Raw genomic sequence first — 21714 nt, forward strand, 5'->3', positions numbered from 1 at the left:
ATCTAGAGGATCTCTATGACTCCAGATGCTGTCTGAGGAATGTCTAGGGGGAAACATTTGAGCTTAAGATGAAATGTGCTGATTAGGTGAACATTGGCATTGGCTTACCTGATTTCAAAGAGGATTGCAACTATTTTGGTAATGATCATTTTTATATTATTTTGATCTTTTTTGGATGATATTTATGTTTACTGAGATTTCTTGGTAACTTTGTTTGATATGTACATCTGCCCTCTAATTCATGGTGCACCCTGTAAGTGGCTTCATCTATAACATGCCTTAATTTGGATATAAGATCTATTTTACCATGTTTTCTCCTAGGAGAAATGCATGAGATTGTAACTCTATATCCCATATAAGATGAGATTATTATTTATGGCAATTGATTTTTTATTGTGAGTTTAAAGTTTCCTAATTTATAGCCACTAATTTGACACTAAAAACAGGAATTAAGATGATGCATTTAAGGATAAAAATGTAATATAAGACTGAATGGGACAGGTCTATACACATTTTAATTTGTTCAGTCATTTGTCTAAATATGCTTTGGACCAAATTAAATTTAATTAATTATTGGAAGTTTTGTTGAGACAGTGACCCACTGTTCCCATCTTTGATTGTTTATCAGCACTAGAGGAAGCATCACCCAGTCCCTTGATATTTGTTACATAGCAAGTCAGACCCCTACTTGTAATTTTTACACCTACCTCCAAATTGGCATATTCTTATAGCTTGGAGAAACTGAGGTGCAATGTCTTGAGACATTTTGCTGGCCTTGAAATATCAACATTGTTTTAGTTATCAATAAAAGCTGGTTCCAACTTAAAACTGGTGCTAATCTTTAATGATCAGCTTATCAATGTTGTTAGCTTGACAAATTTATGATAAACTACTTTTGATTCTCTTTGTCCTGAGTTTTGCCTCATTTATCAAGATGAATGCCCTAATGAAGATTTTTCCTTTCAACAGCAATCCAGTGGAAACCATGCTTATATCAGTATCTCCATATACCCTATACCAACACTGTACTCAAATATAAGCTGAAAATGGGTACATGAATTAGACATAAAGGATAATATCATTAACAAGTTGGGGAGTGGATGGGGAAAGTTCATACAAAAACAAAAAGAGAATTGTTTACAGAAATTAACATGGATTGTCTTGATTACATAAATATAAAAGACTTTTGCAGAAATAAAACAATTAAAACAATTACAACTCTAAATAAAAAAAAGCTAGAAGTGGAGAAAAGTTTTTTTCTGCAATTTTCTTTGACCAAAAATCTCATTTCTTAAGGTTATAGGAAAATGAGAAAAATTTATAAAAATAACAGCCATTAAATGAATGACTCAATGAAACATCAAGAATCAATCAAGCAAAACCAAAAGAAATGAAAAAAATAGAAGAAAATGTAAAACACCCACTTGGGGAAACAACTGATCTGGAAAATAGACGTAGGAGTGTAATGGGCTGAAGTTCTTGAAGCTCTTGTTGCACTGAGGTCCCTCTTAGCACTTGAGGCTAATTAGCAATTGGACAATACTCTATTAATATATGCTTGGAGAAAGAATGGCCCCACCCACTCTCTGTGCAAGTTTGATGTATTATATAGGAGATTGCATAGATGATTGCGTAGCCTGAGAGAGGCAGAGGCACTGCTGGCCAAGTTTGTGTTGCAATTGCTCTCACTTCCTATCGCCATTCCCCTTCACTTCCACAAAGAATGAAGGTCAAACATTTTCTCTTATTCTGACTTTGGCTGATTCTAATATACTCTGGGTGCTGAATGCAGTCATCACATTTGGTGCCCATCATGGAACAAAGGACCCTTCTTTCACTGAAGAAGTCTCTAGTGACCAGGAAATTAGGTTAGTATTTTAATAGACAAACAGGGAACTTACTTTATTAAGCGCTAACCTAATAACCTTTTTCTGGCTGAAATGGGACAGATATTGGAAAAAGATTCTCCTCCATCCCCACCCCAAAGGGGCACTATAGAAAGCTATAGAAAGAAAGTTGATCGAGGGACAAGTGTTACTTATAACTTGGGAACAGATAGCTAGACTTCTCGGTACATTAAAACACACCTCCCCTTGGTTCTTAGAGGAAGAGCAAATCTCTCCAGACAATTGGAGACAATAGAACAAAGTTCTCTTAATATTATAACAAAAAAAGTTCTCATTCAATTTCCATTGAAGCATTCTATGTATACAACATAATAAGGTTGGCCTTAAAGAATCCTATAGATTCTTTATATAGAAAAAGTTAGAGAAAAAAGAAAAGTTCTCTGAACAGCCAGATGAGGAAGTGTGGGGAAAATGAGGAAGACAATGAACAGATTAATGATGATATCCCCAGAGGGCATGGAAATTTAAGTGAGGCTCAAGGGTGTGGTGACTTTCCATCCCACAAGGCAGCTTCAACACAGCCTACAGAGCAGATAATTGACTTTCCTCCATCAACTCCATTTTCCGGGATGGAGGGAAAAGAGGTAGTGGGAGGGGCAGTGACACCACCAGCCCTTCCCCTTCAGCAACTAACCCCTCCTTTGAGTAGATTGCAAAAGGCACTACTCAAAGCCACAGCTGAAGGGAAAAATGTAAATGAGTTACAACCACATTTTTCCTGTGATTCAACAGTTTAACTCTTCAGGTCAAGAAAGTAGAAAATATGCTCCTTTTGATATAGAAATCCTCAAAGACCTGAAAAAGGCTTGCACTCTTTATGGGGCTACATCAGCTTATGTTAAGATGTTATTACAGAATTTAGCTTTTGAAATCTTATCCCCTAATGACTGGAAAGCTATACCAAGGGTATGCTTAGAACCTGGACAAAATTTGTTGTGGCTTTCTGAATATAGTGAGCTCTGTAGGATACAAGCCCAACAAAATAGTCAAAGTGGAGTTCATACTCCAATCACCTGTGACCTACTACCAAGTGTAGGTTCTTATGCAGACATCACAGTACAGATTAATTACCCCTTAGCAACTTATGGGCATATTGCTACTGCTGCTATCAAAGCATGGGCCTTTCTCCCCAATAAAAATGACAAGAGTGAGGCCTTCACAAAAATAACACAAGGGCCAAATGAACCCTTTGCTGATTTTGTGGGATGTTTGCAGACAGCTATTATATGAACTAATGCTAAAAATGCAGTAATAGACATTTTGACAAGGCAACTTGCTAAGAAAAATGCTAATGAGGTTTGTAGAAGAATTATACTAGGACTGCACAACGATGCTCCTTTAGAGGAGCTCATAAGACACTGTGCCACAGTGGGCACAAATGCCTTACATAGCCAGGCTATGATGCAGACTTCTCAAGATCCCAACATGGGAAGACAGGGTCCCTTTTGGCAAGGGACTTCCAGAGATACTTGTCAATGCTTTCAGTGTGGTAAAGTAGGGCATCTGAAAGCTCAATGTTGGTATAGAGACAAAAATGAGAAAACAGGGTGAAAGAACAAGACCCACTACCCCATGTACAAAATGCAACAGAGGCTTCCATTGGACCTCAGAATGTAGACTGATTCAGGGAAGGGGATGAGGGGCCCAGCCCCAGGGCCCAAGGCAAAAAGTACTTGGGGCATGATGGCAGCTGATGGTGCACCCAGAGAGTGCCTAGAAGTCCAGTACCCAGACATGACCAATCAGCCAGGAAGCCACTGATGGGAGAAAGGGATTACACAATCAATCAGCCAGGAGCAACCTAATGGGAGAAAGGGATTACAATTGGGTAGAACAGAGTTGTATGCAGCTGGGACAACTGAGATACTCCCTGGAGAAGTGAAATCTGTTCCTCTCCAGCCTATGGGTCCCTTGCCTCCAGGCACAGTAGGCTTGGCCATTTCACCTCCTTTTTGTACGTACAAAACAGTGTCCTCCATATACTGATGTGGGAAACTGGGGAATATGTAGATAATATCCCAGTCACTAATACAGGTAGACAATGTATGATATCACCCAGGAGAAGTAGTAGCATCAGGTTTATTGAAACAGACTCCTAATAAGCAATCTGGTGATAGTTGCCCAGATTCTGGCTCCAAGCCATAAAATTCAGGAATATACTGGACAGCAGTTGTAACAGCTGACTGACCTATGCTCACGATCTATATAAATGGCCTACCATTGGAAGTATTGGTAGACATAGGTGCAGATTGTACAGTCATTAGAGGTGCCAACTGGCCCAGTCACTGGCCAAAGATTAAAGCAGACACCTACGTGTCTGGCATAGGAGGATCAATAGCAGCTGAGATTAGTGCTACCCCTATGAGATGAACTTTTGAAGGCAAAACAGAAGTTTTTACTCCTTTTATAATTGAAAAAAATCCCCAACAATCTGGGGAAGAGACTTTTTACAACAATTAGGGTTAAAAATGAGTACTTCAGTTATTTAGGCAGGGCTGCTGTTGGAGACCTGCCAACACTTTCACCTGTTCCTAACCAATGGAAAACTGACATACCAGTATGGATAGAACAGTGGCTTTTAGGTAGCAATAAAATTCAGGCCTTATTAGATATAATACAGAAACAACTTGACCAAGGACACTTACAACCTTCTCTAAGTCCTTGAATTCCCCAGTATTTGTTGTAAAAAAGAAATCTGGAAAATGGAGGATGTTGACTGATTTAAGAAAGATAAATGAACAGATGGAAACTATGTGAACTCTTTAGCCTGGACTTCCATTTCCTACTCAATTGCCTAGAGAATGGCCTCTTTGGGTTATAGACATTAAGGATTTTTCTATTCTTTCCCTCTGGATAAGGAGAATATGGAAAGATTTGCCTTTTCAGTGCCCAGCATTAACTTAGCTGAGCCTTATAAAAGATATGAATAAACAATTTTGCCACAGGAAATGAAAAACAGCCCAACTATGTGTCAAATGTATGTTGCTGCTGCTCTTGCTCCAGTAAGAAAAGCATTTCCAAAAGTGATGTTATTACATTATATAGATGATCTGTTGGGATGTGCACCTGAGGAATAAATATTAAAAGCATGTCTACAAAAGACCATAGAAACACTAAGGAATTACAAATTGTACATAGCTCCAGAAAAAATTCAAAGACATGCTCCTTTCCAATATTTAGGATATGAAGTATACCCTAAGGAGCTTACAGTACAAAAACTATCCTTAAAAACAGAGAAGCTAGATACTTTAAATGATTTTCAGAAATTGATAGGAGATATCCAATGGATGTGTTCAGTGTTAGGCTTGACTACCTATGAAAATATGAAAATTTAAGGGGAGACAGTGCTTTAAATTCACCACATCAGCTTAAAAAAGAAACTCAAGAGGTTTTGAGAGAAGTTGAACTGGCTTTATCCAATGTGATTGAAAGAGTCACTCAAAAACCCTTGGAAATATCAGTTTTTTCTATACAAGAGACATCCACAGCAGTCTTTCACCAAAGAGACAGTGTGATAGAGTGGGTGAACCTCCCAGGACAACCAAAACAAAGCCTTACTCCTTACACAGTGCTTGTGGCTAGAATTTTATTAAAGGCCATTAAGTGAGCAGTACAATTATCTGGGGCAAGACCTGACAAGATATAACCTTTTATAGTAATACACAAATTAATGTGTGCTGCGAGACCATCCCAGAGTGGCAAATTTTATTAGCCATGGCTCCAAATTTTACACACGGGTTTCCATTAAAGATAAGCAGACTATTACATAATTGGCTATGGATTCTTGAAGAAAAGGTTTCTAAAGTACCTCTTGAAGGACCAACTATCTTTATAGATGCATTCAAGCATAATATTTGTGCTGTATACTCTTGTGACTTAATTATAAAGAGAATAGTCAGAACTCCTTTTCAGTCTACTCAGCAGAATGAATTGTATACAATCATTCTAGCTCTTACTTATTATCCAGGAGATATAAATATAATATCTGATTTGGTCTATTCAATAGGAGTGGTACAAAGAATCACCACAGCCCAAATAAAATTTGTAGCCTCTAATATATATCAACTCTTTAAGAAACTTCAAGAGCAAGTGAAAAAGCATCCAGGTAAGATTTATATTTTGCATATCCACTCTCATAGTGGACTTCCAGGTCCTATTTTTGATGGCAATTCAAAGGCAGATAGCCTTCTAATTATGTTGGTCAATGAAGCCCAGGAATCTCATTATAAATATCATCAGGCTGCTCAAGCTTTACATTTACCATTTGGAATAACGAGAGAGGAAGCTACGAGCGTAGTAAAAGCCTGTACAGCTTGCCTTCCTTTCCACGCTCCTACACTGCCTCCAGGGAAAGACCCTTGTGGTTTGAGACCCAATGAAATCTGGCAAATGGATGCGACCCATTATAAATCTTTTGGTTGCCTGTCTTTTATCCATATTGTGGTAGACACCTTTTCAGGATTCACTTTGCAATACCAGCAGCAAAAGAGACAGCCCGAGTGGTCATTGAGTTCCTTAATTCAAGCATTTGCAATTATGGGTGTGCCACAAGCAATAAAAACAGATAATGGACCTGCATATACTTCTAAACATTTTGTACACTTTTGTGCACAGTATAAGATTTTACACACCACTGGCATACCCTTTAATCTTTAAGGACAGGCAATAGTAGTGAGGAGAAACAGAGACACTAAGATGCTCCTCCAAAAACAAAAGAAAGAGGGAGAACAAAAGAAAAGGGATTTGCCTTTTCAGTGCCCAGAGTTAACTTAGCTGAGCCTTATAAAAGATATGAATGGACAGTTTTGCCACAGGGAATGAAAAACAGCCCTAATATGCGTTTCTAAAGAGACTTCTAAACTAGAGAACTTCTAAATCTAGTCCTTTATACTATTAACTTCTTGATTTTTGACAAAGATGCACTGACTCTGGCAAACAGGTTTTATAACCCACCAGACGGGTAGTGTCCAGTGCAAGTAGCTCCTATATCTTTAGATAATCATCAGGTGATATGGAGAGACCCAGAAAGTGGTGAATGGCAGGCACCAGATAGGTTAATTGCTTGGGGGAGAAGGTTTACTTGTATCTCTAGAGGTGTAGAAAGAATCAGATGAGTGCCATCGAGCCATATTTGCCTTGTCCATTGCAGAGAGATGGAGCAGACCCTTGAAATGAAGGAGAAGACCCAAAAAAAAAAAAACATCAGGTAGTTCCACTGCTGATTGTGTTTACAACTGAAAGAGCATGACTATTATGGCATTTGACTCATGGACATCGAAAATTGTTGAACTTCAAAACCCTCAGGAATCATTGGATTCTCTGAGACATAAAACTGTTATAGGACTTGAAAACCCTCAGGAATCATTGGATTTTCTGAGAAATGATAAGACTGTTGCAGGACTTCAAAATCTGCTAGAATCGTATTCCCTAACACATAAAAAGACTGTTGCAGGACTTCAAAAACTTGTGGGGACCATTGGATTCCCTGGCATGTGAAGCAATGGGCAATAGATTGGTTTTGGACTATCTCTTGGCTGCTGAAGAAGGCATATGTGTGACTGTTGTTTGCATACCCTCCTTCTAGGACTTCTGGAAATCTTTTACAATATCATGTTGATTTATACTGTTTGTTATACCACTACGTGCATGTACAATTCATGTTTGTTACACCACATCGAGCCTGCACTGACTGTGGGGAGAGTCATTGCTAATAACCTCTGCGTTATTGTTATGTGCTTTTGTAATATCTCCCATGCTGATGGGTTTGTGCATACCTGTTTCTAATAAGACCCTTCAGCCCAGAAACCTGCTAGCAATCCCCACTTCCTTTTGGTGCTTTTCATCTCCCTTCCTGAGATGTCAGATAGGGCATGAACATCTCCTTTTTAGTGCTTTCATCTCCCTTCCTGGGGGGGGGGGGGAGGTGATCATCTCTTTTTCAGTGTTTTTACCTCCTTTCCTGAGAAGTTAGGGAGGGTGTGATCACCTCCCCTTACGGGCTCTCATCTCCCTGAGAGGTCAGGGATGGTATGACCTCCTGTGTTCTAAAACAAAAGAAAGTGGGAGATGTAATGGGTTGAAGCTCTTGAAGCTCTCATTGTACTGAGGTCCCTCTTGGCACTTGAAGTTAATTAGTAATTGAACAATACTCTATTAATATATGCTTGGAGAAAGAATGACCCCGCCCACTCTCTGTGCAAACTTTATGTGTTGTATAGGAGATTGCCTAGATGATTTGCTGGATGGAGTGAGAGAGTCAGAGACACTGCTGGCTGGGTTCGTGTTGTGATTGCTCTCACTTCATATCGCCATTCCCTTTCACCTCTGCAAAGAATAAAGATGAAGCGTTTTCCCTTATTCTGACTCTGGCTAATTCTAATATACTTTGGGTGATAAATGCAGTCATCACATAGGAGAAACAATCTAAGGATTATTAGACTTCCTGAAAATCATGATGGAAAAAAAAAAGAGCCTAGACATTATTTTCCAGGAAATCATCATGGAGAACTGCCCTGATGTCATAAAATCAGAAGATAAAATAGCCTTTGAAATAATTCACCAAAACACCTGAAAGAGACCCTATAATTAAAACTCCAAGAAATATCATGGCTAAATTTAAGAATTATTGGATCAATGGAAAAACAAACAGACAGAAAAAAAAAATTCAAATACAGAGGAGCCACAGTAAGAATTACTCAGGCCCTAACAGCTTCCACCTTAAAGAATCAAAGGGCCTAGAATTTGATATTTTGAAAGGCAAAAGAACTTGGAATGCAGCCATGAATAAACCACCCCACTAAACTGAGCATTTTCTTTCAAGGAATAAGATGGATATTTTAAAAATAGGTGAATTACACTTATGGTGAAAAGATCAGAGCTGAACAAAAAATTTGATCTCCAGATATAGAATTCAAGAGGAGTATAAAAAGGTTAAAAATAAAAGAACTCTTGAGTAATGTATTTCTCTTAGGGGTATGTATAGAGAATGTATATATAATTTTATTATACTGCTATAATATTAAAAAAAAAAGCTAGAGGTGGAAAGCAGATTGTACCTGGAAAAAAGGAAAGTGGAAATAAAATGAGGGAAATTACATCTCACTAAGAGGCAAAGAAAACCTTTTGTAATTGAAGAAAAGAAGAGAGGGGTATGAACACGGTGTGAATATTATTCTCATCAGATTTGGCTCAAAGAGAGAATATTAGACATATATGGTTTCACAGAGAAATTTGTCTTACCTTACAAGAAAATGGGAGGGGAAAGGAAAAAAGAAAAAGGAAGGTTAATTGAAAGGAAAACAGAAGTAGTAGGGAAAATGTTTAAGAAAGGGGAAGGGATTCTAAACAAGGAGCCACTGCTTGAGGCAAGTGGTGCTCATAAGTAAAATATTGGGTGGGGGAGAGGAAAGGGGGAAAAGAAAGAAAAAAGGAACAATTTGGGGTTAATAAGATGACAGGAAATACAGAATTAGTAGTTTTAACTGTAAATGTGAATAGGGTGAGTTCTCCCATAAACAGAAGTGGACTTGATTAAAAGCCAGAACCCTATTTTTTTTTTTAACAAGAAACACATTTAAAGCAGACCGAGACATATAGAATAAAGGTAAAAGACTGGAGCAAAACATATTATGCTTCAGGTGAAGTGAAAAAGCAGGAGTAGTCATGCTGATCTCAGACCAACAAAAAGCAAAAATTGATCTAATTAAAAGAGATAAGGAAGGAAACTATATCCTGCTAAAGGGTACCATTGGTAATGAAGCAATATCAGTACTGAACATACATACACCAAATAGTATAGCATCTAAATTCCTTATTATTATTATTATTATTATTATTATTTTATTTTATTTTATAATAACTTTATATTGACAGAATCCATGCCAGGGTAATTTTTTTTACATTATCCCTTGCACTCGCTTCTGTTCCAATTTTTCCCCTCCCTCCCTCCATCTCTTCCCCTAGATGGCAAGCAGTCTTATATATGTTAGATATGTTGCAGTATATCCTAGATACAATATATGTTTGCAGAACCGAACAGTTCTCTTGTTGCACAGGGAGAATTGAATTCAGAAGGTAAAAATAACCCGGGAAGAAAAACAAAAATGCAAATAATTCACATTTGTTTCCCAGTGTTCTTTCTTTGGGTGTAACTGCTTCTGTCTATCATTTATCAATTGAAACTCAGTTAGGTCTCTTTGTCAAAGAAATCCATTTCCATCAGAATACATCCTCATACAATATTGTTGTCGAAGTGCATAGTGATCTCCTGGTTCTTCTCATTTCACTTAGCATCAGTTCATGTAAGTCTCTCCAAACCTTTCTGTATTCATCCTGCTGGTCATTTCTTACAGAACAATAATATTACATAACATTAATATATCACAATTTACCTAGCCATTATCCAATTGATGGGCATCCATTCAATTTCCAGTTTCTAGCCACTACAAACAGGGCTGCCACAAACATTTTGTCACATACAGGTCCCTTTCCCTTCTTCAGTATCTCTTTGGGGTATAAGCCCAGTAGTAGCACTGCTGGATCAAAGAGTATGCACAGTTTGATAACTTTTTGGGCATAATTTCAGATTAGCATCTAAATTCCTAAAGAAATTAAGAGAGCTGCAAGAAGAAATAGACAGCAAAACTAAAAAGTGGGACATCTCAAACTTGCTCTGTCAGAACTAGATAAGTCAAATAAAAAAATAAATAAGAAAGAAGTTGAAGAGATACATAAAATACTAGAAAAGTTAAGTATGACAGATCTTTGAAGAAGATGGAATAGAAATAGAAAGGAGTGCACTTTTTTCTCAGCAGTTCATGGTTCCTATACAAAAAATTGACCATATATTACACATAAAGACCTCAAAACCAAATGCAGAAAGGCAGAAATAGTAAATGCTTTTTTTTTTTTCAGATCGTGATGCAATAAAAATTAGATTCAATAAAAAGCTAGGGGAAAATAGACCAAAAACTAATTGGAAACTAAACAATCTCATCCTAATGAATAAATGACTAAAACAGCAAATCATAGACACAATTATTAATTTCACCCAAGAAAATGATAATAATGAGATGTCATACCAAAATGTGTGGGATGCAGCCAAAATAGTAATAAGGGGAAATTTTATATCTTTAGAGACTTACTTGCACAACATAGAGAAAGAGAATGTCAATGAATTGGGCTTGTAACTAAAAAAACTAGAAAAAGAGCAAATTAACACTCCTCAAGGAAATACCAAAGTTGAAATTCTAAAAATAAAAGGAGAGATTAATAAAATTGAAAATAAAAAAAAAAACTGTTGAATTAATAAATAGAACTAAGAGTTGGTTTTATGAAAATACCAACAAAATAGATAGATAAACCTTCAGTAAATTTGATTGGAAAAAGGAAAGAGAAAAATCAAATTGTTAGTCTTGAAAATGATAAAAACTATTACCATAATTGACTATATCAATAACCAAACTAACAAAGATCATATGATTATCTCAATAGATGTAGAAAAAGCATTTGATAAAATGCAAGAACCATTCCTACCAAAAAAAAAAAAAAAAAAAAAAAACTAGGAATAGAGCAATAAATGCAATTTTCCTTAAAACCGTCAGTAGCAACTATTTAAAATAGTTCAGCAAGCAAGCATCATATGTCATGGGGATAAATTAGAAACATTCCCAATACGATCAGGGATGAAACAAGGTTGCCCACTATTCCTATTACTATTCAGTACTATATTAGAAATGCTAGCTTGGGCAATAAGAGATGAAAAGGAGATTAAAAGAATTAGAGTATGTAATGAGGAAACCAAATTGCCACTCTTTGCTCATGATATGATGGTATACTTAGAGAACCCCAGAGAATCAACTAAAAAGCTATTAGAAATAATCCACAACTTTAGCAAAGTTGCAGGATACAAAATAAATCCACATAAATACTCAGCATTTTTATACATCACTAACAAAATCCAACAGCAAGAGATACAAAGAAAAATTCCATTTAAAATAACTGCCAATAGTATAAAATATTTGGGAATATATTTGCTAAAGGAAAGTGAGAAACTATATGAACAAAACTACAAAACACTTTCCACACAAATAAAATCAGATCTAAACAATTGGGAAAGTATCAATTGCTTTTGGATAGGTCAAGGAAATATGATAAAGATGACAATACTACCTTAACTAATATATTTATTTATATTAGATCACTAAAATTCTCAAGAAAATATTTTAATTACCTAGAAAAAATAACAACAAAATTCATCTGGAAGAATAAAAGGTCAAGCATTTTAAGGAAATTAATAATAAAAAAAACAAATGAAGGTGACCTAGCTGTACCAGATCTAAAACTATATTATTAAGCACCAATCATCAAAAACCATTTGGTACTGGTTAAGAAAAAGGCTAGTTGATTAGTGGAATAGATTAGGTTTACAGGACAAAATAGTCAAAAACTATAGCAATCTAGTGTTTGACAAACTCAAAACCCCCAGCTTTGGGGATAAGATTTCACTATTTGACAAAAACTGCTGGGAAAATTGGATATTAGTATGGCAAAAGCTAGGCATTGACTCACACTTAACACCATACACCAAGATAAGATCAAAATGAGTTTATAATCTAGACCTAAAGAATTATCTTATAAATAAATTAGAAGAACATAGGATGGTTTACCTCTCAGAACTATGGAGAAGGAAGACGTTTGTGACCAAAGAAGAACTAGAAATTATTATTGATCACAAAATAAATAATTTTGATTATATTAAGTTAAAAAAGGTTTTGTACAAACAAAACAAATGCAAAAAAGATTAGAAGGGAAGTAATAAACTGGGAAAACATTTTTACATTCAAAGGTTCTGATAAAGGCCTCATTTCTAAAATATATAGAGAATTGACTCAAATTTATAAGAATTCAAGCCATTCTCCAATTGATATATGGTCAAAGATATGAACAGACAATTTTTGGATGAAGAAATTTGTGGTGTTCTCTTCTTTTATATAATATAATGGCTCTCTCTGGGAGAGAGCAGGTCCCTATTTGGGCACCAAAATGTGGTGTTCTTCTTTAAAATAATATGCTTCTTTCTAGGAGCAGTTTTCCTAGGGAGGTTTTCTGGAGGCAGCCCTAGTTTCAGTTAAAAGTAATAATCACCCCAAAAGCAGTCAGGTGATAAAAGTTCAAACATTCATTTCTTATCTCTTTTCAAGCCCGGTTAGCTTTTTTAGAGGCCTCTCTCTCTCCTTGATTCTAAGAGCTCTTGCAGCTTTGTCCTTTGCTTGTGCCTCTGCTTCCTTTAGCCTCCAACCAGCACAAAGGTGGAAGATGGAATGAATCTCTCTTGCCTCCAAGAGAGGGCTTGTGGGCTTCCTCCCAGAGTGTTCCTCTTTGACCTCTGGCAATGTTCCGAAGTGAACTAACTTGAAGCTCTAAGAGCTTATATATATATGATCTCCTAAAGGTTAACTCCTTCTGAGGGAGGGATTAAGGGAGGTGTGAATTTGGATATCTCATACTAAAACCCTGAAATCTCCCAAACATGTGAACTCCATTACTTAAATATATTAGTGAGCTAGAGGATTTGCTAATACCATGCTAAATGAGCAGTTTGTAAGGATTCCAACAGAAATTGAAACTATTTCTAGTCATATGAAAAGATGCTCCAAATCACTATTGATCAGAGAAATGCAAATTAAGACCACTGTGAGATACCATTACACACATCTCAGATTGGCTAAAGACAACAGGAAAAGATAATGATGAATGTTGGAGGGGATGTGGGAACTCTGGACATGCACTGGGACACTGATACATTGTTGGTGGAACTGTGAATGAATCCAACATTTCCAGAGTGCAATTTGGAACTATGCTCAAAAAGTTATCAAACTGTGTATACCCTTTGACCCAGCAGTGTTTACTACTGGGATTATTTCCCAAAGCGATCTTAAAGGAAGTGGAAGGGACCCACATGTGCAAAAATGTTTGTGGCAGCCCTTTTTGTAGTGGCTAGAAACTGGAAACTGAATGGATGCCCATCAATTGGAGAATGGCTGAATAAATGATGGTAAGTGAATGTTATGGAATATTATTGTTCGGCACAAAAGAAGCAGCATCATTATTTCAGAGAGGCTTTTAGAGACTTACATGACCTGATGCTAGATGAAATGAGAAGAACCAGGAGATCACTATACACAGCAACAACAAGACCATACGATGATCAATTCTGAGAGACATGATTCTCTTCAACAATGAGATGATTCAAACCAGTTCCAATTTTTCAGTGATGAAGAGAGTCATCTATGCCCAGAGAGAAAACTGTGGGAACTGAATGTGGTTCACAACATAGCAGTTTTACTTTTTTTCTGTTGTATGCTAGCATTTTATTTTGCTTCTCTCTTTTTTATTTTTTTACTGGTTTGATGTCATGTTTCTTGTGTAACATGATAATTGTATGAATATATATGGATATATTGGATTTAACATAAATTTCGACCACATTTAACATATATTGGACTACTTGCCATCTAGGGGAGGGCAGCAAGGGCTAATTTTGAAAAATTGTCCACCCATATGTTTTGAAAATTAAAAAGCTTTAATAAAATAAATAAATCAAACAAACAAAAAATAAGACCTATTTTTCGATTGATAAATGATCAAAAATATGAATAGGTAGTTTTCAGGAGAAATTAAAGTTATCAATTATCACATGAAAAGCTGCTCTAAATCACTAATAATTAGAGAAATACAAACTAAAATGATTTTGAGGCACAACCTCATACCCAACAGATTGTTTAAGTTGAAAAGAAAAGAACAATGTCAGATGCCAAAAAGAATATTTCAAAATAGTTACATTAATGCACTTTTGAGAGAGCTATGAAATTGTCAAAATTTTCTGGAAATCAAGGTGAAACCATGGCCAAAGGGTCATCTTATTTTCCATACCCTTTGGGAGCCAGAGCCAAGATGGTTTTTGCATGACTCCATTTGTAAAATATGTATTGTATTTTTTGCTTTTTCAACTAGTAGTCAGTAGATGAAGTAAAGGAGGAAATTTAAAACTAAAACTAAACTAAACTAAAATAAATAAACATGAGTTGATATATACCTATTAGATTGTTCTTCTCTCCACATCAATGGTTTTTGGCTTTCTTTCATTTAACTCTATATTGAAGCTTTACTCTCTCATGTTGCAGTTTATTTTTCTTAGAACTATGCTCTTTGCTATTCTCATTTTTTTAAATTTAAAGCTTATTATTTTCAAAATATATGCACAATAATCTTTGATCCAGCAGTGTCTCTACTAGGCCTGTACCCGAAGAAATCTTAGAAGACGGAAAGAGACGTATATGTGCAAAAATTTTTGTGGCAGCCCTTTTTGTGGTGGCAAGAAACTGGAAACTGAGTGAATGCCCACCAGTTGGATAATTATGAATTAAATATGGTAAATTAACTTTACATAATAATATTGTTCTATGACAAAAAATCAGCAGGATGATTTCTTTTTTTTAAATAATAATTTTTTATTGACAGAACCCATGCCAGGGTAATTTTTACAACATTTTCCCTTGCACTCACTTATGTTCCAATTTTTCCCCTCCCTCCGTCCACTCCCTCCCCTAAATGGCAAGCAGTCCTATATATGTTAAATATGTCCAGTATACCCTAGATACAATATATGTATGCAGAACTGAACTGTTATCTTGTTGCACAGGGAGAATTGGATTCAGAAGATAAAAATAACCTGGGGAAGAAAAACAAAAATGCAAATAGTTTACATTCATTTCCCAGTGTTCTTTCTTTGGGTGTAGCTGCTTCTGTCCATCATTGATCAATTGAAATTGAGTTAGGTCTCTTTGTCAAAGAAATCCACTTCCATCAGAATACATCTTCATATAGTATCGTTGTTGAGGTATATAATGATCTCCTGGTTCTGCTTATTTCACTTAGCATCAATTCATGTAAGTCTTTCCAAGCCTCTCTATTCATCCTGTTGGTCATTTCTTACAGAACAATAATATTCCATAACAGTCATATATCACAATTTACCCGACCATTCTCCAATTGATGGGCATCCATTCAATTTCCATTTTCTAGCCAATACAGGCTGCCACAAACATTTTGTCACATATAGGTCCCTTTCCCTTCTTTAGTATTTCTTTGGGATATAAGCCCAGAAGTAACACTGTTGGATCAAAGGGTATGCGCAGTTTGATAACTTTTTGGGCATAATTCCAGATTGCTCTCCAGAATGGTTGGATTCATTCACAACTCCACCATCAGTGTCCCAGTTTTCCTGCAACCCCTCCAACATTCATCATTTTTTTTCCTGTTATCTTAGCCAATCTGACAGGTGTGTAGTGGTATCTCAGAGTTGTCTTAATTTGCATTTCTATGATCAATAGTGATTTGGAATACTCTTTCATATGAGTGGTAATAGTTTCAATTTCATCATCTGAAAATTGTCTGTTCATATCCTTTGTCCATTTATCAACTGGAGAATGGCTTGATTTCTTATAAATTTGAGTCAATTCTCTATTCATTTTGGAAATGAGGCCTTTAATTCTAAAGATGTTTTCCCAGTTTGTTGCTTCCCTTCTAATTTTGTCTGCATTAGTTTTGTTTGTACAAAGGCTTTTTAATTTAATTTAATCAAAATTTTCTATTTTATGATCAGTAATGGTCTCTAGTTTATCTTTGGTCACAAATTTCTTTCTTCTCCACAAGTCTGAGAGATACACTATCCTATGTTCCTCTAATTTATTTATAATCTCGTTCTTTATGCCTAGATCATGGACCCATTTTTATCTTGTCTTAGTATACAGTGTTAAGTATTTGGATGTCCAGACCTTACACTACATTTTTCTCCTTCTGTGGGCTTCCTGACCTTGAACTGGACAGAGGTTGCTTAGATTATGGGCTGTATATGAGCATATAATGAATCTATATCTTGCAGAAGATCAAGGTGATTTCTGAACTGGGAGTGGGTTTTGCTCTATTTCTTGCAGAGATGGGTAGTTACCTGGTCCTATCTTCTGTAAATCCTCAGAGTAGACTCTACTCTAGATTGGCTGCCTGCTTGGGTTTGCCTCCTGAAGCAACATATATATATATCTATCTATATATATCTATATCTATATCTATATCTATATCTATATATATATATATATCTATCTATCTATATATATATAGATAGATAGATATATAGAGACAGGATCAAAGGATATATATATATATAGATAGATATAGATATAGATATAGATATAGATATAGATATAGATATAGATATAGATATAGATATAGATATAGATATAGATATCCTTTGATCCTGTCTCCTTGAGAGAATTGGGGTCAATTCTTACACTAAGCTCTGATCTGGCCCAACTCTGGTTGGAGAATAGACTGCTCCTGTCATAGTTGCTAGGCTGACCCATTACCTGAAAAGATTAGGTCATAGACTCTCTTACACTGGTCTCTGGTTTGGCCCTATGTCCTGTTATTAGACTTAGGTTTTTCCATGTTTTGCCTACCATTAAAATGACTATACTCTTCTGAGAACCTCCAGAATATTCTAGCAATCTATGTGCAGGCTTATACTCCATGGAGTTTTACTTATCCTTGCTTTTCTTTATCATTATTTCTTCTGATTGATTTTTATAGCGTTCCTATATTATATATTTTGGAAATAGGGAGTTTATGCTCTCTAGGTTCTAATATGACATTAACCTCACCTAATTTCTGACTAACTACATTGTTAATAGAGAAATGTAATTTTCAGTCTAAATTGGAAATTAAAGTATTTAAGATAAAAAGAAAATGCAGTATTCTCAAGACAAATTACCCTAGTATATATCTTATTGTTTCCATAGATTCAAAATCAAATATATATCATGTTGGTGCAATTAGGTAGAGAAGTGTTTAGAGTTGAGGTCTGAAGTCAGTAAAACCTGAATTCAAATTTATCCAGAGACATTCATTAGCTGTGTAACTCTGAGAAAGTTACTTAATCCTGTTTGCTTAGTTTCCTCATCCATACAATGGGTTGAAGAAAGAAATCACAAATCATTCTACAATCCAAGCAAATGGAAGTGGGGTTGTGAAGAATTTCATATGACTGAAAGGACTGAACAACATCAATAGCAGCATATATCATGTAAGAGGCACCATGGGGCAGGAACAGGGGGCAGAAGAGGAAGGTTTTTACTGAATAGAAAATTAGTCTTTAAATTAGGAAGATTTAGTTTAAAGACCAGTCTTTGAGCTACATTAGTTGTATAATTATGAGTAAGTCACTGAGCTTCTCAATCTGCTGTAAACAATTAGCTTTTATAATATAAAATTACACATGTGTGCATATATGTATGTGTATTCATGTATACTTATTTATGTACATATTTATATAAATAATGGCATTCACGAGATAGATATACTTTTGAATTACAGATACTTTAAATAGCAATTAATAGTAGTACACATATTTTGGGAAAATAATTCAGTTGTGGGAAGTGTACATTTTTAACAAGGTAATTTTAAATTCTAGTGCCTATATTCATATTACAATGGATTTAAAAAAAATAACTCATATCTTTAAATTGTTATCTTTCTTTAAGTTTTATATATTTATATGTATTTTTGAGTCATATTTTTCTCCAAATACTTAAAATATTCTGTAATGGGCTGAGGCTTGAGTTGATGCACTGAGGTCCCAAGCATATGAGGCTAAATAGTAATTGGACCATAATCTATTAATATATAAGCTTGGAGAAAGAATGGCCCCCGCCCACTCTTTGTGCAAGTCCTGATGTGTTGTATAGGAAATGACAATTTTGGTGGGTGGAGGCAGGGGAGTGAAAAAGGAAGGGGAAGGAGGGACTATTTGCATTGCGATTGCGATGGACGGCCCTTCAGCTCAGGTCTCTCTCTGCTAGCTGGCTTCCTATCACAGCTGCCCATATTGCTATAGCAATCTTTATTTACCTCTTCACTTCAATAAAGATTGAAGATTTTTCCCTTAACCTGAATTCCTGACTCCAGCTGATTTTAAATACGCGGTCATTACAATATTCCATATTGTTATTATATATTTCAAATTCATTGGATAATGTTTTATATATTTCATGTGACTTTCTCAGGTTCCAGTTTTATTGTGAAATTATTAAAAAGTAAATTCTCAGGAAAATGAAGGACATGCTGGTGTGTAGCTTTTCTGTCACCTCCAGAAGCCTTTCAGAAAACATTCTGAAATCTTATAGAAATATGACTGTGAAAGGAAAATGTCTAAAACAAAGTATGTTAAGATTGATTACAAACTTTCCTCTGAGGTTAAAGCTAATCCTCTAAGAAATGACTTGATATAGATTCCTGGGAACAAAGTACATCAGAATTTACATCTTACTAGTTTTATTTTGACTTAATTTCTATGCTCCTTTGCTGAGTGATGTTTCCTAGCTACTAAAACCTTCAGGTTCTAACAAAACATTGATTATTTTTTAGATAATGCTATCAAAGTAGCAAATATATTCACAGTCCTCCTATACAAAAATAAATTAATACTATGCCATTTTCCTATTAGAAAAAAGAATTCAGAATGAAACTCAATTGCAATAAATTCTTGGGGAAAATGTGTCAGGAGGTAGAATTGTCATAAAAAATATTATGTAGCCTTTTTTGTAAAAAATGGGGAGAAATGCTTAAGTTCAATGAAATTATTCATGAACATTATAAAAATACATTTTTGAACATCTTATTAAATATATATTACATATTTTAAGAACTTAGTTATGATTTTAGAAAAATTTCAAGCTCTGTATTTTTTGCACTCTATTTTACGTAGCCTATATTTAAGTAGTGCTATATTAGGTAGTATATTATTAAATAATATAAGTTTAAGGATCTTTATTCCAATTCTAACCCACACTGACAAATTGCATTCTCAGTGAGCAGATATATTTTCCTTCACATTTTAGGGGTAACCCATAGGGATTAGAGATCCCTATTTATGATACATTTGGCTCCAGATTCCATTCTAGCACACTCCCTTCAATAGCATTAACAGTAATTAGCCTCCCAGCATGATTTAGCCAATCAGTACCTAGTAGATTTTATAAAGGGATACTTAGTGAGAAATTATTTCAAGAAGAGTAGTACAAACACATTACCCTTAACTGCAAGCACACTGTAATCTCCACTATCTTAGTTACTAGAGAAAATAAATTCAAATAAAGTATTATGTGCCTCCCAAATTCAATCAAGTTTACTTTTAAATATAGAATAGATGATCAATGGATTTACTTGTTTGCTTGGAGAGCATAGTATCTTGGCATTGATTTACTGTTGAGCTTGCAAATATTTTTTCAGGAGAATACAGATATAATATTTTAAAGTGCTAGCAAAATCTAGCGTGGAATTTCAAGTCCTAAAACCATGGACTTTCATTAGTTCAGTCCTGGAATAATATAATAGCTACCTTATTTGTCTGTCTGCCTCGATTTCTCTCAATTACATTTCATTTTCCACTCAGCTACAGTGATCTACCTAAAGTAAAGCTAGTAGTGATCTTCCTTAAAGTACAGGTCTGACCATTTCATCTCTGTATTCAATAAACTTGAATGGCACTCTATCACACCCAGGATCAAATGTAAAATCTGTTTAGAGATTGAAGTTCCTAAAAATAAATCATCTCCTAGTTTTCTAGTTTTCTTAGTTTTATAGTTTTTCTTAAATTTCCTCCATATCAAAACATCTTCACAGTTAAAGGTTCTGATAAAGGCCTCATTTCCAAAATATGTAGAGAGCTGACTCTAATTTATAAGAAATCAAGCCATTCTCCAATTGATAAATGATCAAAGGATATGAACAGACAATTTTCAGATGATGAAAGTGAAACTATTACCACTCATATGAAAGAGTGTTCCAAATCATTATTGATCAAGAAATGCAAATTAAGACAACTCTGAGATACCACTACACACCTGTCAGATTGGCTAAGATGACAGGAAAAAAAAAATGATGAATATTGGAGGGGATGCGGGAAAACTGGGACACTGATACATTGTTGGTGGAGTTGTGAATGAATCCAACCATTCTGGAGAGCAATCTGGAATTATGCCCAAAAAGTTATCAAACTGTGCATACCCTTTGATCCAGCAGTGTTACTTCTGGGCTTATATCCCAAAGAAATATAAAGAAGGGAAAGGGACCTGTATGTGCCAAAATGTTTGTGGCAGCCCTGTTTGTAGTAGCTAGAAACTGGAAATTGAATGGATGCCCATCAATTGGAGAATGGCTGGGTAAACTGTGGTATATGAATGTTATGGAATATTATTGTTTTGTAAGAAATGACCAGCAGGATGAATACAGAGAGGCTTGGAGAGACTTCCATGAACTGATGCTAAGTGAAATGAGCAGAACCAGGAGATCATTATACACTTCGACAACGATAATGTATGAAGATGTATTCTGATGGAAGTGGATTTCTTTGACAAAGAGATCTAACTCAGTTTCAATTGATAAACGATGGACAGAAGCAGCTACACACAAAGAAAGAACACTGGGAAACGAATGTGAACTATTTGCATTTTTGTTTTTCTTCCCAGGTTATTTCTACCTTCTGAATCCAATTCTCCCTGTGCAACAAGAGAACTGTTCAGTTCTGCAAACATATATTGTATCTAGGATATACTGCAACATATCTAACATATATAGGACTGCTTGCCATCTAGGGGAGGGGATGGAGGGAGGGAGGGGAAAAATCGGAACAGAAGCAAGTGCAAGGGATAATGTTGTAAAAAAAAATTACCCTGGCATGGATTCTGTCAAT

The sequence above is a fragment of the Antechinus flavipes genome, chromosome 1, assembly GCF_016432865.1.
Source record: "Antechinus flavipes isolate AdamAnt ecotype Samford, QLD, Australia chromosome 1, AdamAnt_v2, whole genome shotgun sequence".
NCBI lineage: Eukaryota > Metazoa > Chordata > Mammalia > Dasyuromorphia > Dasyuridae > Antechinus > Antechinus flavipes.